We start from the raw sequence: 23,143 nt of genomic DNA, 5'->3' as shown, positions 1-23,143 counted from the left end.
ATCCGATTTTTTGATATATATTACTATTATCTTGATATAATTAAAGGTATTTATCAACTAATAAAATATTTGATTTCCTTATATGATAATTAATTAATTATTTTAATTATTTTGGTAATTATCTTGAATAAAATCAAATATAGATAATTAGGATATTAATTGTTAATCGGAACTATTTGTTATTTGATCCTCCATGTTTTAAATGTTTAAAACCTACCCTCAAGTTTTGAAATTTATATTTGTGATTAAAAGTTTTAATTTAGACAACTTAAATTTCAAACCCTAGATTTTAAAAGTTTTAAAATACAACCCTATACTAATATGATATTACTAGAATAATATATATATGTATAACTAAATGCTAGTCTTACCGTTAGTAGGCCTCATTCACGAAGCCAATCTATCAGGTGGGTATAAGGTTGCGGCCTATAAAATGGCGCTTAATGGGTGTACACTCACACCAACCGCTTGCTTGATTGGTGGAGGGTCGTTAGCCGAACGGGTAGGATAGGGCAACCTCATCCTCTCATTAAAAGTATAATAAGAAATACAAAGTAACTACACATATTTTTAAAATTTCCCAATCCTAGTTACTTTAGGAAAAGTGAATTGATGCAATCCCATGAAATTACACTTTGCACCTTGCTAAGATGTTAGTGGAGCGTGTGTGGTTTACCGGCACACTAATTGGTTCTAAGCGAAGGTGGCAAAGGGTGATTCATTGTTTATCATAGTTCGATAGAGCGTGTGTGGTTTACCGGCACATCGAATAGGTGATCGTTACAATGAAGGCACCATGTGAATTTGCATGGTAATTCACACCCGCTTTGTGATCCTCGGCATCCCAGTCACAAACAAGAGGGGCATATCGAGATTTAAACATGCCATTGAATAGTTTCAATGAATCTCATCCGAACCTAGGAATTCTTAAAAAAAAAACACTCAGGACTAATAGTTTAAGTTTTGTGATGGAGAATTAGTGAATCATCATTCACTTACCTTCAATTTATTTGCATGTTAGATTACGGCATCCCTTTTCTAGTATGTAAATGTTATTGTTGGATCCTAGCCCTAATTTTTCTTATTGGGTGATAATTAGGGATTCTTATTCTAATCTATCTTTGTCCTTTTCTAATTGTAGATGTCGAACGCAAACAACGCTGCTGCTAGTTCTTTCACGTTGATGAGCCTTTGCCAAAAGGTCACCTTCGATGGAACGAACTTTAGCGAATGGATAAGATACATTCGCACCATTGCTCGCTATGAGGATAAGGAGTATGTCCTCGATGAGAAGCTCGAGAAAATCAACCCCGAAGTTGCTACTCCCGCCGAAATCACCGCCTTTGAAACTCATGAGCGAGATGCAACGAAGGTACATTGCATCATGATCGCCACCATGAACTCCGAATTCCAAAAGTCCTATGAGGACATGTACCCGTACGAGATGCACCAAGACTTATTGGAGAGATACCATCAAAACGCTAGACAAGAGCGTCATGAGATTTTCACCAACATGATTTCCGCGAAGATGGGTCATGGAGAATCTCTTACCGTGCACCTGCAAAAGATGCAAAGGTATGTCGACCGCCTTCGCAAGTTAAATGTTGACTTCGGTGAGGACTTCGAGATCGACATGGTGCTTCACTCTTTGCCTCCGATGTACAACCAATTTAGGATGACCTACCACATGAACAAAGAAGAGGTCACCCTAAGCAAACTCCAAGGTCTCTTGAGGGTCGCTGAGAGCAACTTCAAGGATAAGTCTGTTGCACCTACTCCCAATCCGTCCGCTGCTCCTGTCTTGGCTATTGGTCAAGGAAAGGGAAAGAAGAGGAAAGCTTCATCGAAGAACTATCGCAAGGTGAAAGCCCGAGATGGTGCCTCTTCTAGTGGGACCAAAGTTGATCCCGCTAAGCCCTGTTCTAACCCGAAGGAGGCAGAGTGCCACCACTGCCATAAGATAGGACATTGGAAGAGAAGCTGCCCAGATTACCTGCAAGCAATCAAAGAGGGAAAGATCAAGCCATCTTTCGCAGGTATATACACAATCAAATTTAACGATTCTAATCATGCTATTTCTTGGGTTCTTGATACCGGTTGTGGTTAACACATTTGTTCTAATGTGCAGGGACTAAGAAGAAGTAGGGATGTGGAGCAAGGAAGGATAAATCTAATCATGGGGAACAGAAGATCGTCGCCTGTGACCAAGATTGGAGTGTATTCTTCAGTGCTTAGGAATAATTTGTGTTTAGATTTGAACAATTGTTGCTATTCACCAGAAATGGCTAGAAACATCATTTCATTTCATGGTTTATATAGACAAGGATTTAGATTTTCTTTTAATAATGAGAATGGTTCTATTTTGGCTTATCTAAATGGTGTCTTTTACTTTGAAGCTATACCATGTAATGGAATATATGAAACCGTTATGATTGTTGATAACTTAGGGAATGATGTTTTGAATATTGATTCTTCCACTAGTATGGATAAATCATCCTTGTGGCATTGTCGTCTTGGACATGTCAATAAGAAACGTATAGCCTAACTCCAAAAGGATGGAGTGTTGGAGTCATTCGACCTTAGGGAAGATGACACATGCGAGTCTTGTTTGCTTGGAAAGATGTCTAAGTCACCGTTCACGAGTACATGAGAAAGGGGCGAGGGTCTACTGGACTTAATACATACCGATGTATGTGGACCGTTTAGATCAACCACGAAGGATGGGAACCGCTTCTATGTGACTTTTACCGATGACTATAGTAGATATGGGTATATCTACTTAATCAAGCAAAAGTCAGACACCTTTGAAAAGTTCAAAGAGTTCAAGAATGAAGTGGAGAATCAATTGGGCAGGAATATCAAGATGCTTCGATCCGATCAAGGAGGAGAGTACCTAAGTCTTGAATTCCACGATTATCTCAAGGAGTGTGGAATAGTTTCACAATTGACGCCTCCTAGGACACCGCAGTTGAATGGTGTGGCTGAAAGGCGTAATCGAACCTTACTGGATATGGTTCGCTCTATGATGAGTCGTGCTTCACTACCTATCTCTTTTTGGGGGTATGCCTTAGAGACTGCCGCCCATATCCTTAACCGAGTCCCTACTAAGAAGGTTGCCAAAACACCTCACGAGATGTGGACTGGGAAAGCTCCCTCGTTGGCACATATCAAGGTTTGGGGTTGCGAGGCTTTCGTAAGACGAGATACTCACGATAAGCTTGAACCTCGAAGTGAGCGATGTATTTTCATCGGCTACCCGCAGACATCCTTTGGATATCTCTTCTATAGACCGAAGGACAATGTTGTCTTTGTTGCGAGAGAGAGGAGTTTTCTAAGAGCGAGAACTCATAAGCCAAGGAGACAGTGGGAGGCAAATCGAACTTGAAGAGATTCAAGAGTCGATAGATGAAGGAACCTCTACCGCTGGCATTCAACCTGAGGAGGAAACTCCGGTTGAACCGATTGACGAATCCTTACCTCATAGACGTTCCGATAGAGTTAGAGTTCATCCCCAGTTTTATGGCTTTCATATTACTACCGAAGGGTACACGTATATTATTGATGGTACACTAGTAAATCTTGATGAACCTAATAGCTATAAGGAAGCCATGGCAGGCCCGGAGTCTGTAAAATGGAAAGAGGCAATGGATAGCGAGATCCAATCCATGTATGATAACCAAGTTTGGAATTTGGTTGATTACGTGCCCGGACGTAAGACCGTTGGGTGCAAATGGATCATCAAGAAGAAGACCGACGTGGATGGGAACGTACACACATATAAACCGCGATTGGTTGCAAAGGGCTTTACTCAAACTCCCAGAGTTGACTATGATGAGACCTTCTTACCAGTTGCGAAGATTAAATCTATTAGAGTGATGCTAGCAATTGCTGCATTTCATGATTATGAGATTTGGCAAATGGATGTCAAGACCGCTTTCCTTAACGGAAAGTTGGCTGAGGATGTTTACATGGCTCAGCCAGAGGGGTTTGTGGATCCGAAGCATCCGGATAGAGTGTGTATGCTTGAGAAGTCCATTTATGGACTTAAGCAAGCATCTAGCAGATGGAATCTTTGCTTCGATGAGAAAGTCAAAGAGTTTGGATTTGTACGAAGCGAAGACGAATCTTGTGTATATGTCAAAGCCAGTGGGAGTATAGTAAGCTTCCTCGTTCTATATGTCGATGACATATTACTCATAGGAAACGACATCCCGACTCTGCAGGAGGTTAAGTCCTGGCTCGGGAAGTGCTTCTCCATGAAGGACCTCGGAGAGGCTTCTTACATTTTGGGAATAAGGGTAGTAAGAGAAAGAAGTAAGAGACTAATTGGACTTAGTCAGAATACTTACTTAGAGAAGGTACTAAAACGTTTTAGTATGGAAAACTCAAAGAAGGGAGAACAACCGATAAAAAGTAATGCCAAATTGAGTAAGACTCAAAGTCCGAGTACCGAAGCTGAGATAGCAGAAATGAGCCGAGTACCATACGCTTCCGCAGTTGGCTCAGTCATGTACGCCATGACTTGTACTCGCCCTGATGTAGCCTTCGCTTTGAGCATGGTTAGCAGATATCAAGGGAATCCTGGCAAAGCACATTGGATTGCAGTGAAAAACATACTTAAGTACCTTCGGAGGACGAAGGAATGGTTCTTAGTCCTCGGAGGGAGAGATGACTTGAAGGTGCGAGGGTATAGTGACGCCAGTTTTCAGACCGACAGGGACAACTACCGTTCGCAGTCGGGCTGGGTCTTTACCCTAAATGGAGGAGCAGTGACATGGAAGAGTTCCAAGTAGGAAACCGTAGCTGATTCAACGTGCGAATCAGAGTACATTGCAGCGAGCGAAGCGTCGAAGGAGGCAATATGGCTAAAGAACTTCATCGGTGATCTTGGAGTTGTACCTGCCATAAAGGAGCCAATGGAGATTTTCTGTGATAACGAAGGCGCGGTTGCCTTGACTAAGGAACCGAGGGATCATGGTAGATCAAGACATATCGACAGAAAGTATCACTTCATTAGACATCGTGTAGAAGAAGGACAACTCGTAGTGAAGAGGATATCATCAGAAGATAACCCAGCAGATCCGCTTACGAAGGGACTGAGTAGGGTTAAGCACTTGCAGCATGCTAGGAGTATTGGGCTGAAGGATGATATTAGCATAGATTAGATAGTATTAGAAACGTGTAATAGATAAATGTAATTGACATTTGATGATTAAATAAAGGAGTTTTATTTATGAGTAATGTTACTATCTTATGTTAATTGTTTAGCTATTGTTTCATTTTGCATGTTTTGACTTCCAGAATAATTAAGATTATTAAGAATAATAGAAATTGTTCAAATAGTCCACAATCGTTCATATGTTGGGAGTAGATATGAATGAAGATTGTCATGAATTGGTGTGTAGAATGTCTAAATGGTGTTAGACATAGCAAAGGATTGCTGCAACGTTCATGAGTGCTTATGAACTAGTTTTGAGCATTGGAATAAACCCGCACTTGCTGGAATCACCTTATGGAATACGATATAAAAGGTGATCGCAAGACGATAATATCATATGGTCTTAAAACCTAGATATATGATTTGTTATTTGTTAATTGATTGTACATTGATAATACGAAAACGCATCAGTAACTCGGTGTTATAAAATGTATTGTTGTGTATAGTTGGTTAGTGAATAAGTAAATGCATATAAGTCGAAGTTTATCAGTAACTTTTATCTAAGAAGGTAAAAGCGATATCTCAGCCGCTCGATGATTTGATTTGACTTATGTGTCGGGCCCGGTCAGAACTGAATTGATGTGTTTGATTAAGTTCTATGTCAAATAAATCAGAGATCGAGAAACCTAAATGCTTGACTAACCATTCCATAGGATTGTCAGCATGATATCTAATAGAGGACTGTACGTTCCCTTATCTAAAGGACAAGATTGATTAGATCAGAGTTGACAGCGTCTTTGAGAGCTACGATTGCAAACCGAATTGTACCTGTAAATATAGTTACTAGACTTATCCAAGTGGGAGACTGTTGGAATAGTGTCTAAGGCTGCAACTATATTAGACAAGTATTTGACCCGGTTGTGCATGGTCCTTTTGGGTTGCCTTCACCATAGCAACTTGATAGGATGATTTATTACGAGGGAGTAAATATTATTAATATATTATGAGAATAATATAATGAATAATATATTTGTTATTTGATTAATATAAGTCATAGAATTAATTAGAATTAATTTGGTGACTTAAAGAGATTAATTAAATAAAGGGGTATAAATTGTCAATTGTTTGATAGTTAAGCTTTAGACTGTAAATCCATTAGGATATGCTTTGGATGAATTCTAAGGGTTTTAGGATAGCTAAAATCGTCCATATAGATATCTAAGGAATGGATTTGGATAGCCTTAAGAGAAGATTATCCAATTAGGGTTTAGGTTGTAACCCTTAAGGAGTCTACAAGTATAAATAGACCCCATGGCATAGGGAATTCGACACATCTCAAAAAGTAAGAGAACCCTGGCCAAATTCCTCCCCTCTCCTCTCTCCTAAATCATTCTTCTTGCTATTGGTTTTTGTAAGCCATTAGAGGAGTGACATTTGTGACTCTAGAAGCTCCAAGACCTCAAGATCAACAAGGAACTCAAAGGTATGATTCTAGATCTGTTTCAATGTTGTTATTTAACCTAATTAGTCATTAGAAGACTTGGATTCAAAGCATGTTTATTAGAAAGCCTAGATCCAAGCATTAGGGTTTTGCATGCGCACATAGGAAAGTTCTTATGGCTAAAACCCATCATGCTCATCTTCAGGCTCTTCATCGATCCACCCAGCATTGCCTTCGTTGGGAAAGTACGGGTCGCCGTGATGGAATCCAGCCATTTAAATCTACGCGAGAAAAGAGGTATAAGAATATAGTATATATGTAGCTAGTAGTAGTACAAAATAAACCTATAGTATTTTTAAGTTTAACCTCTACTGATCTCCTTGTGGTATTGTTGGTAAGTTTTTAGACTTGTTAACATATCACAACCATTCTAGGACATATGCTAATCACTCCTCGGACTAGCATAGTTGATCAGGCTATGCCATTCCCAGGACTAACCATACATCCCCGAGCTCACTTGTGATATTCAACAATCGTAATACTCTTGTTCTTGTCATTGTGACATTGATTTTAGTATGAATGCAAACTAGTATACTTAATTAAATATTTTAATATTTAAAGTATAGACTCTTGGTCAGAGTGTTTTCATCCCAAATGGGTTTATAGTTTAGTATATCTTTTATGGGTTGATAAAACTCAATTCACTATAAACAATGCTCTGATACCAATCTGTCACACCCCAAAACCAAGAACAGCGGAAACGTTCTGGGGCGGAGGACGTCATGTAAAGTATCACAACACAGTATAACAGTAAATAAGCAAACAACATCATCCATTGCATTAAATATATAATTTTAATAAAAGTGTGTTCTGTACAGTTATAAACACCAAAAAGTAAATCAAAATAATTAAATGAGTCTTGAATGCGCTCCATCTTCTCAAAAGCTGGCCTCGGTACCTGTCTGCTGTCGACCTGAGAATACAAGTTATTTTGAAAGAGTTTATCAGCATTAAGCTGGTGAGTTCATAAGTATTTTAGTGTCGGTGTTTGTTATCAAAACGTTTGAACACGGTTTTAAGTATGGGTGTGTAAAAGGTATGTAAATGTTTGTAAGTGTTTGAATCTCCTAGAAAAACCTATATTTTCTATTAAAGCAGCCTTCTACCAAGGCTTAACTATTTCGCGTGTCGTTTGTTGTAAAAGTGTGTAATTTCCCAAGTGTAACTATCATTAACAAAATATAGTTTGTACATTAATGTTTAAGTGAAATGATCACTAAATGTATATAAAGGGTAAATTACTGTAGTACTTCAGTGTTGTAATATAGGAACTACTGTTGTACTAACTACCTTAAACCGGATTTATATTAAGGTATCATGTGATTAATTGTACCATACTATCGACTGGGTAAACAACGACAAATGTAGGTCGTAAAAAGAAATGACGTTTGGCACCCGCAGAGCTGCAGGTCCGGCTGTAGTTAGTAGCAATATGTAGGATAGTCAATCTAGTATAGTTCTATACGCAAACTCACGCTCTCCCTCCAAGAGACTCTGGCTACAACTCTGGCCAGGACATTTAAGGCATGCTCCGATAAAGTGGATCACAATTCTGTCAATGTATGTATGTATAGGTAATGTATTGATACTCGTTCTAGTATCATTGTATATGTTCACTTTCTAGTATAGTTGTATATGTTCTCTTTCTAGTATAGTTGTATATGTTCTCTTTCTAGTATAGTTGTATATGTTCTCTTTCTAGTATAGTTGTGTATGTTCTCTTTCTAGTATAGTTGTATATGTTCTCTTTCTAGTATAGTTGTATATGTTCTCATAGTAATACGTATGGACTCATGAATGAACTGACTCATTGATCTAGCAATAATATAAGTATGATCATGTGTTACCCCGATGGTAACTCACTAATGATGTAACTAGTATGTGTAAGCATGGAAGAACTTTTATGACTATATATGTACAAATTATATATAATCAATATTGAAACGACCTTCGGACGACTACCTGATAATCCACTAGACCACATCCAAATCGAGGAAAAGGAAATAGGGCGGACGGTCTTCCTAAGCCTTTTAAAAATTGCCTTATATAACTTTACGGTTTTGATGGTCAATACCTAGGGAGTTTACGGCAGTAAACTCTATAGTTTACAGTTGTAAGCTCTAGTCTTAAGGTCTAAGTGATGTTTTGAGGTTTAGCAAGCCATTGAAGCATTTCTACTAAGTGGTTTGGTCTTTAGAAGGGACTAGGGCAAAAAAAAACACCTCCTTTGAGGAGTTTACGGCCTAAGGGCATTTTCCTTTGGGTTCAAAACCGTAAACCCATATGGAGGAGTGTATAGCCATGTTTTCAAGTCCCTAACACAATTAGGTAAGTGTATGTGCTAGTTTCTAAGCCTAAGGAAGGAAAATAACCCATTTTGACACACTTTAGGGTGTTTACGGTTTTGTGAGATCCCCAAACCGTAACACCTATAAATGTTGGATATTGGTGTTTTTCAAGGCTTAGATACATCAAACTAAGGTTTAAACAATTCATGGAAGGCTTAAACATCAAACTAGGGCTTAGATTAGGACTTAGGCACACTTTGGTGCACTTTATGGTGTTTACGGCCCAAGCATCTCCTTGGACCGTGAACACCTCTTGCCTAGTGTTCTTGACATATTTTCTTGGTGTTTAATTGTAATACTAGCTTTGAATCACTCAAGGATGGAAGTACTTACTATTAAAAGGCTTGATTTGAGCTAAAAGGCCAAGAACACTTAGTGTGTGTTCTTGGTGTTTTGGAAAATCTAAACAAAAACTAGAAATGAATGGATGAATAGATGCACAAACACTAGATTAAGTGTTTTACTAACTTGAAATGGTTAGAACACTTACAAGATTGAAGATTTGGAATTTAATCTTGGATGATACTTGAGAGAAAACTTTGAGTTTACTCTTTTGACTTTTTAGGGCGTAAACACAAATGGCAACTTCTTGGGGAGTAAACTCATACACAGGTATGAGTTTACGGTATTGGGTGATTTTTCAACCCAAAATATAAAAGTTTTGTCGGTTGTTTCTATTACGCGAAGTGTTTGCGGTTTTTGAAATTTAAAACCCGAGACGGCACTTTCTTTCACCCGTTCGTTTAAAAATATAATTAAAATAATCAAACGAATTTTATATTTCTTAAAAATAAGAAATAATTACATTAACTTAGGATACGAAGTGGTTGACTTTTAGGGTTTGACCGAATGAAAATTTCGGGTTGTCACAATAGTGGGAGTCTAAAAGATTCTGAAATTGTTTCAAGAACTAATCGAGAGTTTTGTTAATCACTAGCCCACAATTTGAGGTTTGTAACCTATCGTGCTGACATATTCTGTGCTCATCCCAGTTAAGGTTGGCTTTGCATTGGAGTTCTGAGAGTTCTCGACTGTTTGCATAACAACCTGGAAGCAATGGTAGGCCCTTATGCTGCTGGATGGAAAGAAATTAAGATTGCACAAGTTCAATCCATATGAATTTGGAAGTGTCACTAACCTAGTCTTGTGATTATGGTTTTGACAAAATTCACATGGAAAAGAACACATACACCATAAAATCTAAGTGTCATAAATTTTTCTCTTCGATTCATGAAAATGATGGTAAGGAAACGCTTCCATTAAGAAGATTTTAAGTAGATAGCGGTTGTGATATTTGCATTCTCATATAGTTAGTGGAGCGTGTATGGTTAACCGGCACACTAACTAGTGAGAATTGCAAAAGGTCTAGACAAACATGTAAGCTATCTAAGGAAAGGTGTATGTTTTTGATAAAGTCTTATCAAAGCAATCTAGAAGTCCAGTTAATTTCTAAGTACATGTCAAAGCTAGTGGAAGCATAAAGTGTTATGCTAGTAATCATTATGCTAGTGGGAGCATGGTGGATCATCCAACATAATTGCAATGTTGTGCATCTCAGCTGTTTTAAGATATGCCATTATCTGCACTAAACAAGCCAATTAAGAAAAACAGAGTATTTAAAATTGACACACTTAAGGTATTTCTTAAATTCATCCCAACACACAAGTTAACAAGAGTTTACGGTCAGCATTGGTCAATGGACCGTAAATAGAGTTTACAGCCGTAGAGCCAAAACTGAGTTTACGGTCATAAGGCCAAAGGACCGTTTATGGTCACAAGTTCGAAAGGGAGTTTACTGCCTGTGAGTTTACAGTCTGTGAGTTTACGGTCTATGAATTTACTCCTTACGGGTTTACGGTCTATGAGTTTACTCTTTATGTGTTTACGGTCTATGAGTTTACTCCCTATGAACATTCAAAAACCGTAAACTCCGACAACCTTCAAACCTAAATTATTCCTATGATTCTAAGTCGATTTGAACAAGAACTACAGGTTTAGAGTCGGAATTTACATACCTTTGTCGTGGACTAAACGATTTTGAGAAAGGATGCACCTGATTTTTTCGAAATTTAGAGAGATTCGGGCAATTTACGGTTTCACAGTGAATGAGGCCGTAAAGAGTGTTCACTGCAGTAAACTCTTGCTTTTATACTCCTTTGACTTTTTCAGGCCACTTACACTATTAAACTTCCAGTCTAATTTCCATGCAAGTCTTTTCAAAAATAAAGCCTTTTGAGGATTATTAAAACAAAAAATTAAAAATAAAATAAAAATATTCTAATTTCAATAATTAAAAAATAAAATTAAAATTAAAATTAAAATTAAAAAAGTTTGTCTATTAGTTAAAAATTATAAAAATTAAAATAAAATAAAAATAAAAATAAAATTCTAACTAAGCAACATAAGTAAACTTTTTGATTTCATCTTGAGGTATTAGGATCAAAGTTGTTGCACAACCTTTATCCACTTGTCGGTACCTTCAATATTCACATCTTTGTCTGGTCGATCGTCGGTATTCTGGTCTAGTTAAACATGAAAAATTATGACAGATTTAGGATATACTATTTGTTACAAGACATGGTGAACTTAAAATCCTAAAATTTATATCTGATCCTAATTCCTTAGATACTATATCTTAAGGACCATTCATCTAACGACGACCAGGGATATTGTTGTCCACCTAAATTGAGCAGCGAGATCTATATACAATCTTTCAGTGGTCAATTTTAATTATACTGGAACGTGTTTCCCGCTTCCTGATATGCCCCAGCCATCAAGAACTTCCAGAGTACTCCTTACACCGGGTGAGCAGACAACCATTCAGAGAGAGGATAGATTCAGAATTCTATTACTTATTACTTATTACTTCAGAGGGGTTGAGAAGTAAAAGGTTGCATATGCTGTGTACCAGGTCGGATTAGAAGTCACGCAGAGGAGACAACATATGGCTAACAGATAAGAAGTCTTTCACATATATAACATGCAGAGAAATAGAGTTACATATGTTGTGTACCAGGTCGGATTGGAAGTCGCACAAAGGAGACAACATATGACTAACAGAGGGAAAGAAAGAAAATGATATTCTACAGACCTAATTTATCGGAATTTACCAGTCGCTCCATCCAACCGGAATTAAGGACAGAATCCGCACATCGAGGAAAAGTTAAACCACGGTTCCAAGTACGGGTTCAATTAATGTGACGAGTAGATTCTCATATATATATCCCTGCTCATCCTACCCAAGCGTCGTATTGTCAGGCTGAACAGATCTAACTAGGTCAAGTTTTGTCAAGTCTATAAAGTTCCTAAGTTCAACTCTGCCTAGTCAAGTCCATTTAAAAAATTTCGTGCCTACCGACGCATCAAACCAGAGCATAGACCATTCAACTACGGGTACGTTACGCAAACTCAGTTTGCCTGTTATCACTTTATCATATCACTTCCCAGAACATCTCCCTCAAGCACATTTCATAACCAACATATATTTTTTTGATTTTCTGATTTTCTAATATTTTTGGATTTTTAAAATTTTCTAATTTTTGTTTTGTTTTTATTTCTCCCCTAAATTTGTGCATAGGAGAGAAACGAAAGTAAATGCGCAAATTTAAACTATCCTAAAAACAAAAATTAATCCTCAAAACGAATCATTTCTAAAAATCCCACAAGCACATCGAATCGAGCTTTGTTAAACGGCTTAGTGAACAAATCTGCCACATTGCTAGCGGTGGGAACCTGTTCTAGCCAGATGAGTGAGCGCTCATAACAATCTCTGATGAAATGAATTTTGATGTCAATGTGCTTGGTTTTGGAATGTTGGACAGGATTTTTAGTTATTTGTATAGCGGCCTCATTATCACAATGAATTGGGGTTTCTAGATAGTTCAGATTGTAATCCAACAGCTGATGTTGGATCCAGATTACTTGAGAACAGCAAGCCGAGGCAGCAACGTATTCCACTTCTGCTGTAGAAGTAGATACCATATGTTGTTTCTTGCATTGCCACGATACCTGTCTATCACCAAGGAACTGATACCCTCCTGATGTTGATTTCCTATCAAGCTCACAACCTCCATAATTACTGTCAGCAAAAGCATATAAATGAAATTCAGAATTTTTCGGATACCAAAGGCCCAGTTTGGACTGCCTTTGATATACCGAAAGATTCTTTTGACATCAATAAGATGTGAAAGTTTAGGATTAGCCTGATAGGGAGCACATTGACACACTACAAACATGATGTCGGGACGACTTGTAGTGAGATACATCAAGGAACTGATCATCGATCTGTAGTGAGTTTGATCTACGGATTCACCATCAATATCTGGAGTCAGCAGGGGTCTTTCAGCCATGGGAGTTGAAGCAGGTTTCGCGTCTGAAAATTCAAACTTCTCAAGAATATCTTCAACATACTTTGCTTGATGTAGCAAGATTCCGGTTGAATTTTGATTGACCTGAGCCCCAAAAACATGGTCATTTCACCTAGAGAACTCATCTCAAATCTCTTCTTCATGACGCTTTCGAACTCTTTGCAAAGCTTTGGACATGTGGACCCGAAGATGATGTCATCAACATAGATCTGAACCAGTATCTGATCATCACCCACATGCTTGATGAATAAAGTTTGATCAATAGTACCGCGAGAATAGCCATGTTCGAGCAAGTGCTTTCTTAGGGTTGCATACCATGCTCGAGCAGCTTGATGTAACCCATACAATGCCTTGTCCAACTTGTAGACATGATTAGGGAACTTTGAGTCAACAAACCCAGGGGGTTGATCAACATAAATTTCTTCCTTCACCTTGCCGAACAGGAACGCAGTCTTGACATCCATCTAGTAGACCGTGAAATTCTTATAGGAAGCATACGCGAGGAAGATTCTAATAGCCTCCAGACGAGCCACGGGAGCATACACCTCAGTATAATCAAGACCCTCGATCTGTCGAAACCCTCGGACCACCAATCGCGCTTTATTTCGTACGATTACACCAGAATCATCTTGCTTATTACGATAGACCCAACGCGTGTCAAGAGACCGTTTGCCTTTTGGTAACTCAACCAGTTTCCAGACCCCCAGTTTTTCAAATTGATTTAGCTCTTCATGCATCGCGTCTACCCAGCTGGGATCATTTAGAGCCATTTCAATATTTTTGGGCTCAACTTGAGATATAAAGCAAGAGTAAAGACATTCATTAACGTCTCCACTCTGACTTCTGGTTTTAACTCCATCACCCAGCCGGCCAATGACATTTTCGATCGGATGATCACGCTAAATTCGGGAAGGTATGTCTTGGTTGATCTCATTGATAGAAATAGGAAGAGTGTGAATATTGAAACCTCCATCATCTGCTGGTTGAGTCCGATTAGAAGACTCTGCTACAAATTCATTTGCAATTTCTTCAGGAAAGAGGAGTTCCATAAATGTTGTATTGACAGCGGAAGCATCTCTAGACATGAACTCTCTTTTGATGGGTGTTAGAGGTGTAGCATCAGCATTAAGAGTTTCAGTTGGAATTTCAAAAACTGGACTAGTCGGTTGTACAGATGACTCCCCCTCAGATTGAGCAGAGAGCTCCCCATCGAGTGAAGCAGAGGATTCCCTTTCAACTGTTGGGGGTCTGTAAACAACCTCTTCATCTTCGTCTTCAATCACAGGAACATGCTTCAAACCGGAGGAAGATCCACTTGAATTATTCGAAGACATGTTTAGAGATCTGAATAGGGATGTGTAATCAAATAACCAGTCGGGAGCCACTCTAGCATCAGTTTCATTCTCCTCCAGCCAGTGCACGTCATAAGATTTAGTAATCTGCTTAGTCCTTTTGTTGTAGACCCTATATGCGATGCGCGCAGCATACCCCACAAAGTAACAGTCATCAGCTTTGGCATTAAATTTAGGGTTGGAATCTAAGTGAAGAAGGGTTCAAGGACAGCCAAATACACGGAAATGTCTTATGGAAGGCTTGTGTCCATAAAGAATCTCGTATGGTGACTTCATCTGTGCTTTGTTGACTAGAACACGATTCTACAGGTAGCAAGCAGTGTTAATCGCCTCGGCCCAAAAGAATACAGGTAGCTTGGAGTCACAAAGCATTGTCCTCGCAGTGTCTTTCAATGTTTTGTTCCTTCGTTCAGCAACACCGTTTTGTTGAGGCGTGTGAGTAGAATTATATTGATGCACTATCCCCTTTTCTACGCAAAAATGATCAAGAATCGAATTCTTGAATTCAGTTCCATTATCAGTGCGAAGCGCCTTCACTTGATTGTTAGTCTGCTTCTCAATCATCACCACGAACTTCTTTATCATATCAGCAACCCCCGTTTTATTGGATAAGAAGAAGACCCACGTCAATCTAGAGAAATCATCAATCACAACAAGACAGTACGAGCTTTTGTTAATGCTCAGGACGTTGACCGGACCAAATAAGTCCATATGCAAAAGTTGAAGCACTTGATTGATTGAGCTGATTTGCTTGGGCAAGTGTGGTTTCCGATTATGTTTTCCTTGAGCACAGGAAACACACTTTTCAAACGTGATAAAGTCTCTGACAGGAAGGCCTCGGATCATCTCATTTTTCGCAAGACGATTTAGGTTTTTCGCATTAGCATGACCAAGTCTTCGATGCCATAACATTGCATTGTGTTCGGAAACCTTTTAGAATAAACAAGTGACTTGTTTAGGTAGGTTACTGTTCATATCAATGATGTAGGTGTTCCCATCCCGTTTTGAATTGACTAGAATCCATTCTTCTGGGATGACGATGCTAGGCTTGAGAATCATACACTCTTTATCAATAAAATGCGTTGAGTAGCCTTTGTCACATATCTGAGAAACGCTCAACAAACTATGCTTTAATTCGGGTGCAAAGTTGACATTTTCAAAGCTCAACACTCCATTTGCAACAGTTCTGCGCTGTGTGATCTTTCCACCGTCTTCGCCCGTAAAGGAAACATAACCCCCATTAAAAGATTGAATTTCGCTCAGCTGGGAGATGTCTCCAGTCATATGTTGGGAACAGCCGCTATCGACGTACCAAGGACGGACGATATTCCTCCGCAACTGCCCCTCGCTTTTCTTGGGCTCAGAGGAGGTGGAAACCATTATGGCAAACTGCAGCTCCATCATTTCTGCCTCGGGATCAGTATCATTGTTCTTTGAAGCAGCATCATCAATTTGAGCTAGATGAGCATTTTCTGACCCTGTGATGTTTAAAGCTTGAATTTGATCCTCCCAATCAAATGATTGAACAATCATAGCTGTTTCTCCATTGGTTGTAGCTCCTGCACGATTGTTTTCTACTGCAACCATCTATCGGTTGTTGTTGACTCTGCGATCTGGCTTCGGGCAATCACGAGCAAAGTGACCCGACTCGTGGCAGTTAAAACATCTCAGCATTCATAGCCCAGTTGTTTTTCCCTGTTTTCTTGGCGAATTGTTTGGCTCTGAAGACAGCCATGGCAATCTGCCAAGTAATGTCCATTTCCTCCACATCTTCGGGATGTATCTGGTCCAAGTCAGCAAAGGATAGCTAAGGTGGAAGATCTCCAGCTACAAAGGCATTGTAGCAATTAACTAGCCAGTGGCTAGTGCAAGATTTTCATCAGATTCATTGGTGTTTGAAGAGGAGACTTTGGCTGACATATTGGGAGCAGGAACAGTTTGTGGAAATAGTACACTTGAAGTTTGATGTTGAGGGATGGATGTTGCAGCATTGAGGGTTTGAATCTGAGGTTGTTGAACTGTGAAAGCTTGACCTGAGGAAGTCATGAAGGATGATAGTGCTGCATTGTTGGATGAAACACCAAGGTTTGCAGTAGAATATGAATTCATGTGGTTGATTTCTCTCTGTTTGTCATCAATGTCACAAGCTTTGATGACTGCCATGATTTCTGCAAGAGTGAGACAGTTTAAGTCCTTGGTTTTCTTAATTACAGCAACATTCATATCCCATGATCGAGGAAGTGCATTCAGAAGTTTCTTGTTGATTTCTAACTTGGACAAATAAATTCCTGAAATGTTCATGTCAGTTGTGAGAGCGGTGAACCTTTGCAATTGATCCTCAAGGGTTTCTCCTGGAATGTAGTTAAACATGTTAAATTTTTGTCTTAACATGTCCTGCCGACTTTCTTTCATATCTTCATTGCCCTCGTAGACCTCAATAAGAGCTTCCTATAGAGCTTTTGAAGAAGTGTACTCACGAAAACCTTGAGCAATATCAGGAGATAATGCCATGGTTAGAGTAGCCAATGCTCTTTCCTGTTCTTCAACCAGTTCAAACTCTTCATCAGTGTAGTTTTCAATGGCTTTGTCAATCAACTGACCTCCAACTGTCATCGTGACTCTGACAGGACCTCTAAGATACTTCTCCAGATCTTGAAATCTTTCATTTTGATGTATTTCTCGATTCTGTATTTCCACTCGGGAAAACCTTCAGCAGACATCAATCTCGAAATGCGTGTAATAGTGCCTATAACAGCATCAAGTTCCTGAAAATGAGTTTGAGAATCCATTTGAAAGTGATTTAACAGTTCCAAAAGAGTTTACGGTTGAGGTTAGTTGAAATGATTGCGACCGTAAACAGGGTTTACGGTATGGGATTTATGGTTTAGATGTTTACGGTTTTGGGTTTACTGTTTTATGGGTTTACAGTTTTTGGGTTGACTGTTTTATGGGTTTACGGTTTTTGGGTTTACTGTTTGGTGTTTACGGTATGGTGTTTACGGTCTAAGGTGTTTACTGTTCTTCAACTTGTTTACGGTGTATGAGTATTTAGTGATTACGGTTTCTGAATGGACAGTAAACAGAGTTTACAGTTGGCAGTTAACTCTCAATCAGCCTTTAAAACTCGTACTTTTCAGACGGAAGATAATTCTTTAAAGCTCAGAACGCAAAATCCAACAACCAATCAATGAGAACAACAGCTTGAACACACAAAATCTCAATCGGATGAGTTTGATACCAGTTTACTGCTCTGATACCAATTGTTAGGTCCGATTCCGGATCTAAAACTGATAATCAAACAAACATAAATCAAGAGTAACACAGTAAGATGAATGAATTGAGCTTGCACACGATTAAAGACAAGAAATCGTCAGGTACAACTCAAGACTGGCAGTAAACTTCTAGAGCAACCAACCATACAAAAGACCAGCTCCTACACTATTTATACTCAACTGGACCGCAAACGGAGTTTGCGGCCGTACACACGTTTACGGCCGTAAACGTGTTTACGGTAGTAAACACAACAAAGTTCAAACTAACATAAAGTGAAATCACAGACAAAAAACAAAACACATCACATGCTAAGCCTAGCCCAAACCATTTACATGGCCTTTTAGAAAATAACAAAAATGGGAGAGTGTTGTTAAGAAAAGGACTACATTTACAATATTTATCACCATTAACCACTTTCATGAAATTATTATTTCTTGTGATATTTTTTTTTCTTTTTTGGAAAAATGATTATCATATTTTGCAAAGTGATGATCTTATTGATGGGTTTTATGCATAAGAAACAATCCTATGCGCTCATACAAACCCTAATGCTTGGATCTAGGTTTCTCTATTGTACATGCTTTGAATCCAAGACTAATAAACTTAGATCTAACATATTATAAACTGAATTAGGGTATATAGAATTACCTTTGATTGTTATATAGCAATAACAATCAATTCCTTGCTTGGATTGGCTTCAAAAGCTTAGTGCCTCAAGTGCTGCACCTCTAATGGAGTCACAAACACCTTATGCAACTTGGGTGAAGAGGAGAAGAGAGGAGGCTGCCCAAAAACGACTAGAAACCCTAGAGAATCAGTTGTACACATTTTTGGAGCCTAAGGGGTCCTTTATATACTTGTGTGGGCTGCTAGGGTTTCAGTCAAAACCCTAATGGACAGCTTAAACTCTAAGCAGCCCATGGAACCTTCTAGATAAGGCCATGGACGAAAATATGATGGGCTTTCATCATAATTTCGTTCACCCCTTATTCCTTTAGCATTCCTTAGCCCAATAACTCAATTATCCAATAATTGCAGTCTAGTCCCCTAAATTTAATTAATCTCTTTTAGCCACAAAATTAATTATCAATTAATTCTTGACTAATACTAATTAAACAATATGATTTCTCCTTTAATATATTATTCTCATAATATATTAATAAATCATATTTAAACCTTTCTCTCCTTAAATCATCCTACATATTGCTATGGTGAAGGCAACCCAAAAGGACCATGCTCATAATCGGGTCAAGTACATACCAAAATAGTTATGGACTTAGACACTAATCCAACAGTCTCCCACTTGGATAAGTCTAATAACTAATTTCCGTATGACTTCAGAACCTGATCAGCAATCGTAGCTTTCAAAAGCCGTTGTCAACTCTGATCTTATCAGATAGCATGTCCTCTAGATAAGGGATTATATATTCCTCCATTCTCAAGATATCGTATAGACAAAAGACATGAATTTCATTCATTCTCTCTATACTATTTCCCGATTTCCGATTTATGACTACTGATAACAGACTACAATTGAACACATCAACTTAGTCTCGGCTTGGCCAAGCGCTTAGGTGTCACACTAAATCATCGAGAGGCTCACAGATATCGCTTTTATCCCACCTTGGGTAAAAGGAATGGATAAACTTCGACTCAAATGCTCGCTTGCGTTTATTGATCGAATCACACACAACAATAAGTTTTATAACACCAAGTTACTGGTGTGTTTACTTATTATCAATGTTCAACCGACCAACAAATAACAACTCACATGTCTCAGTTTCAAGAATATACAATATTATCGTCTCACTAATCATTTATGATAAATCCATGAAGTGATCCAAGTGAGCGTGGGTTTAATCCAATACTCTAATCTTATCAAAGCACTCATGAACTCTGCAGCAAACTTGTGCTATGTCTAAACACTTCAGACAATCTATAGACAGATTCATGACAGTCTTCCTTCATACCTACTCCCAACGTATGACCGACTGAGGATGTTTGAATAACCTAGTTATTCTGGAAGTCAAAACATGCAAACTGAAACATAACAATAATACTTAATCCTATATGGCCCCAAACTTGTGAGAGTAAATAAAACACTTCTATTTATCCACCATATTGATTACTCATTATTTATCATTTAATGTTTCGGATAATCAAATCATTACTTGAATTACAACAACAATTGTCCCATGCTCTAAGCATGCACAGTTTGTTTCCTATGGTCCATGCTTTGTGAAATAAACCTTTTCAATGATGCTCATTTCACAATTCCTTAATCCCCATTGTTAGTGTAAGAACACAAGGTTCTTGCCACTACTAGAATATGCTAGATTCTAACATTTTACGCAACGATCCTTTCGCAAAGTCATAGCACAAAAGTCACCAAGACTTGGCCAATGAAATTACAAGGTACTCTATCGCAAATTGTTACAAGACAATTCTATAGACGTGAAGTCTCACATTCCAAGTACATTCATTTGAACATCCTTCCTGCATAAAAGTTTCTAATCTAGGCATAGACTCTCAATATCCAACTCCCAATATGGAAACATTTCCACATTTTCCATATGACAACTCATTCTTAATAGAATCTTATCTATTCATAATAATGTTGATATGGTCCATCCAATACCATACTTCTAACTACTGACAAGCGACCAATCATCAGCGAACTTTGGATCGTCCTTTGATAGTTGTTTAATTATTTTAGTCAAAACCAATTCTAGTCCTTTTTCCCTCTTAATGCGCTAGACATTTGGAAAATTTTAGAATGGTAAAATATTATAGCATTTGCAATCAATCCTATACCCGAAGCGTATGGGACACGATGCATAATGTCTTACATAAAGATATGATACTTTACCAATCTTTTGCCATAATATTTTATGTGTCATGTTCTCACAATTTGAACTATGAAGAGGTATGCCGTAATCATAATTGAAATTTGAGAACACACAATGTATCCTTTGACTGAAAATATTAAAATTTCTCAAATTTAAGCTTTAGATTTTGAAATGAAGTATAATATTTTCTCCCTTAATTATAACAAAACAACTTTTCAACCCATGCAACTTTGCAAATTGAATCTTTGTTTTTCTATAATTAATATTGCTAACTTGCAATACAAGCATAACAATTATGCTCCCACTATCATGATGATTATTATCATATAAGCATAACACTTATGCTCCCACTAGTTTTGACATGTATTTAGAAAACAAATGAACTTCCAGAAAACAATGCCTATTGAATTTCTGAAATTCATATTTCTAATACCAGATGCTTCGATAAGCCTTTATCTAAGCTTCTTTAACTTATACACCTTTGCCTTAGATAGCTCACATGTGTGTTTAAACAATTTAGAACTTATGTTACTAAGTTCCAAATGTTAAAACTAATTGCCAAATCCCACAATTCGAACTATGGAAAGGGATGTCGTAACCATAATTGAATTTGAGAATACAATTTTTTTCACAATTGCTATCTTCTTAAGATCTCTCTTAGTGAAAGCATTTCCTCACAGTCATTTTCATGAAGGAGGGAATCTTATGACACTTAGATTTTATGGTGTCTGAGTTCCTATCCATGTGAATTTTTCCAAAACCAAAGTTTGTGACAAATCCAAACTCATATGGACTGAACTTTCTTAATCTTGATTTCTTGCCTTATAGTAACACGAGTGCCCACCATGTCTTCCAAGTAGTTTAGCAATTTGTCCTTACATATCAATGTACTTTCCATCGACTAAGGCTCTAGTATGCATTCAAATGAGAACTCATAGAACTCACATAAACAATTAACTCAATTGGAATGGCATAGAAACAAAATAATGTCAGCACGACAGGTTGTAAACCTCAAGTCGTGTGCTAGTGATGATCTATAAGGTTTATTCTTGATTTGTTCTTGAAACCTTTCAAGACCATTAAGACTCCCACTGACTCCTTGATATATAAGATTCTCTTGTCAAGGAACATTTCTTGACAAAACAAATATTCAAGAGTTAGTGTAGTTCTTTTCGAGACAAAACACTTCACATAATTGGTCCTAGATGGTCTTTGTCTTATCCAAGACAGCACAACTTACCAATTTCAAATGTGCAAGAATAAGAAAACTTTTCCAAGTTCCACATTTGATGAGTGTTATAAACCTACTTAAGACTTTTCACTCAATGTCACAATCTTGACTCTAAGACTTGATATTGGAACGAAGTATGATTGACTTATTGATTTAACCATTTCTACAATACTCGATTCCTCTTCTTAGACATGCAATTGCACTAAGACTCACTTAGAGGATCAATTGAGACATGGTTCTTAATCTTTAAGACTTATCATAAAACACAATAAAAGGTACTCTCCCTTCTTCTTAGAAAAGAGAAACTTTTATCTTTCTGCCTACTCGATTCTTGTTTATTCGTTCTACTATTCATTGAAACTCTTTCAATCAACTCAGAATTACACTTAATCTTATAAGTATAATCATATTTACTAAACTTTAGTAAATCATAACGAATATCTTTGTCACTCTTGTGATGGACTTGATCAACGCAGAACCTTGTGTACTTGATCTCCTTGTCCTTCAATTGACACTTTGCCAAAGAATTAGTCTAAGTTTCCCAAATGTGAAAGTTTTTCATTCATCATACAATACACATTGCATGATTCCAAGTTTCTGTCCAATTGAAACTTGGGCGATGAGAAACTCTCCCTATTTGGTAAACTTTTGACATTTCCACATATAATACAATTCAGAATCAAATCCATTATTGCTAATAATAGAAACATTCAAACATCAATTTTTCATACATGCCATTTCAAGGATAAATAAATAAGATAAAATCAAAATTTATTTTATTGCGGAAAAAACTTGTCCTTACAATGCAATTCAACTAAAAAACTATGATATTACATATTTCTTAGCAATCTACCCTAACTCCTAAGTGGCAGCTCAAAATCTGATCTTTGAATCCATGCGATCGAAATCCATTTCTTCGTGATCAGATTCAGCAGCTTCTTCATTAAGCTTCCTTTCTTTTCTTCGATCCTACAAAACATCAAAATGTAATCTTATCACATCATGTATTAAGAATCTAGAATAGGAACTTAAAAGAGTCGGTTAATGGATTTTACCTGAAGTAG

Source organism: Lactuca sativa, chromosome 8 (assembly GCF_002870075.4).
Source record: "Lactuca sativa cultivar Salinas chromosome 8, Lsat_Salinas_v11, whole genome shotgun sequence".
Taxonomy (NCBI): Eukaryota; Viridiplantae; Streptophyta; class Magnoliopsida; order Asterales; family Asteraceae; genus Lactuca; species Lactuca sativa.
The sequence above is the reverse complement of the archived record's forward strand: the minus strand, read 5'-3'. Positions refer to the sequence as shown.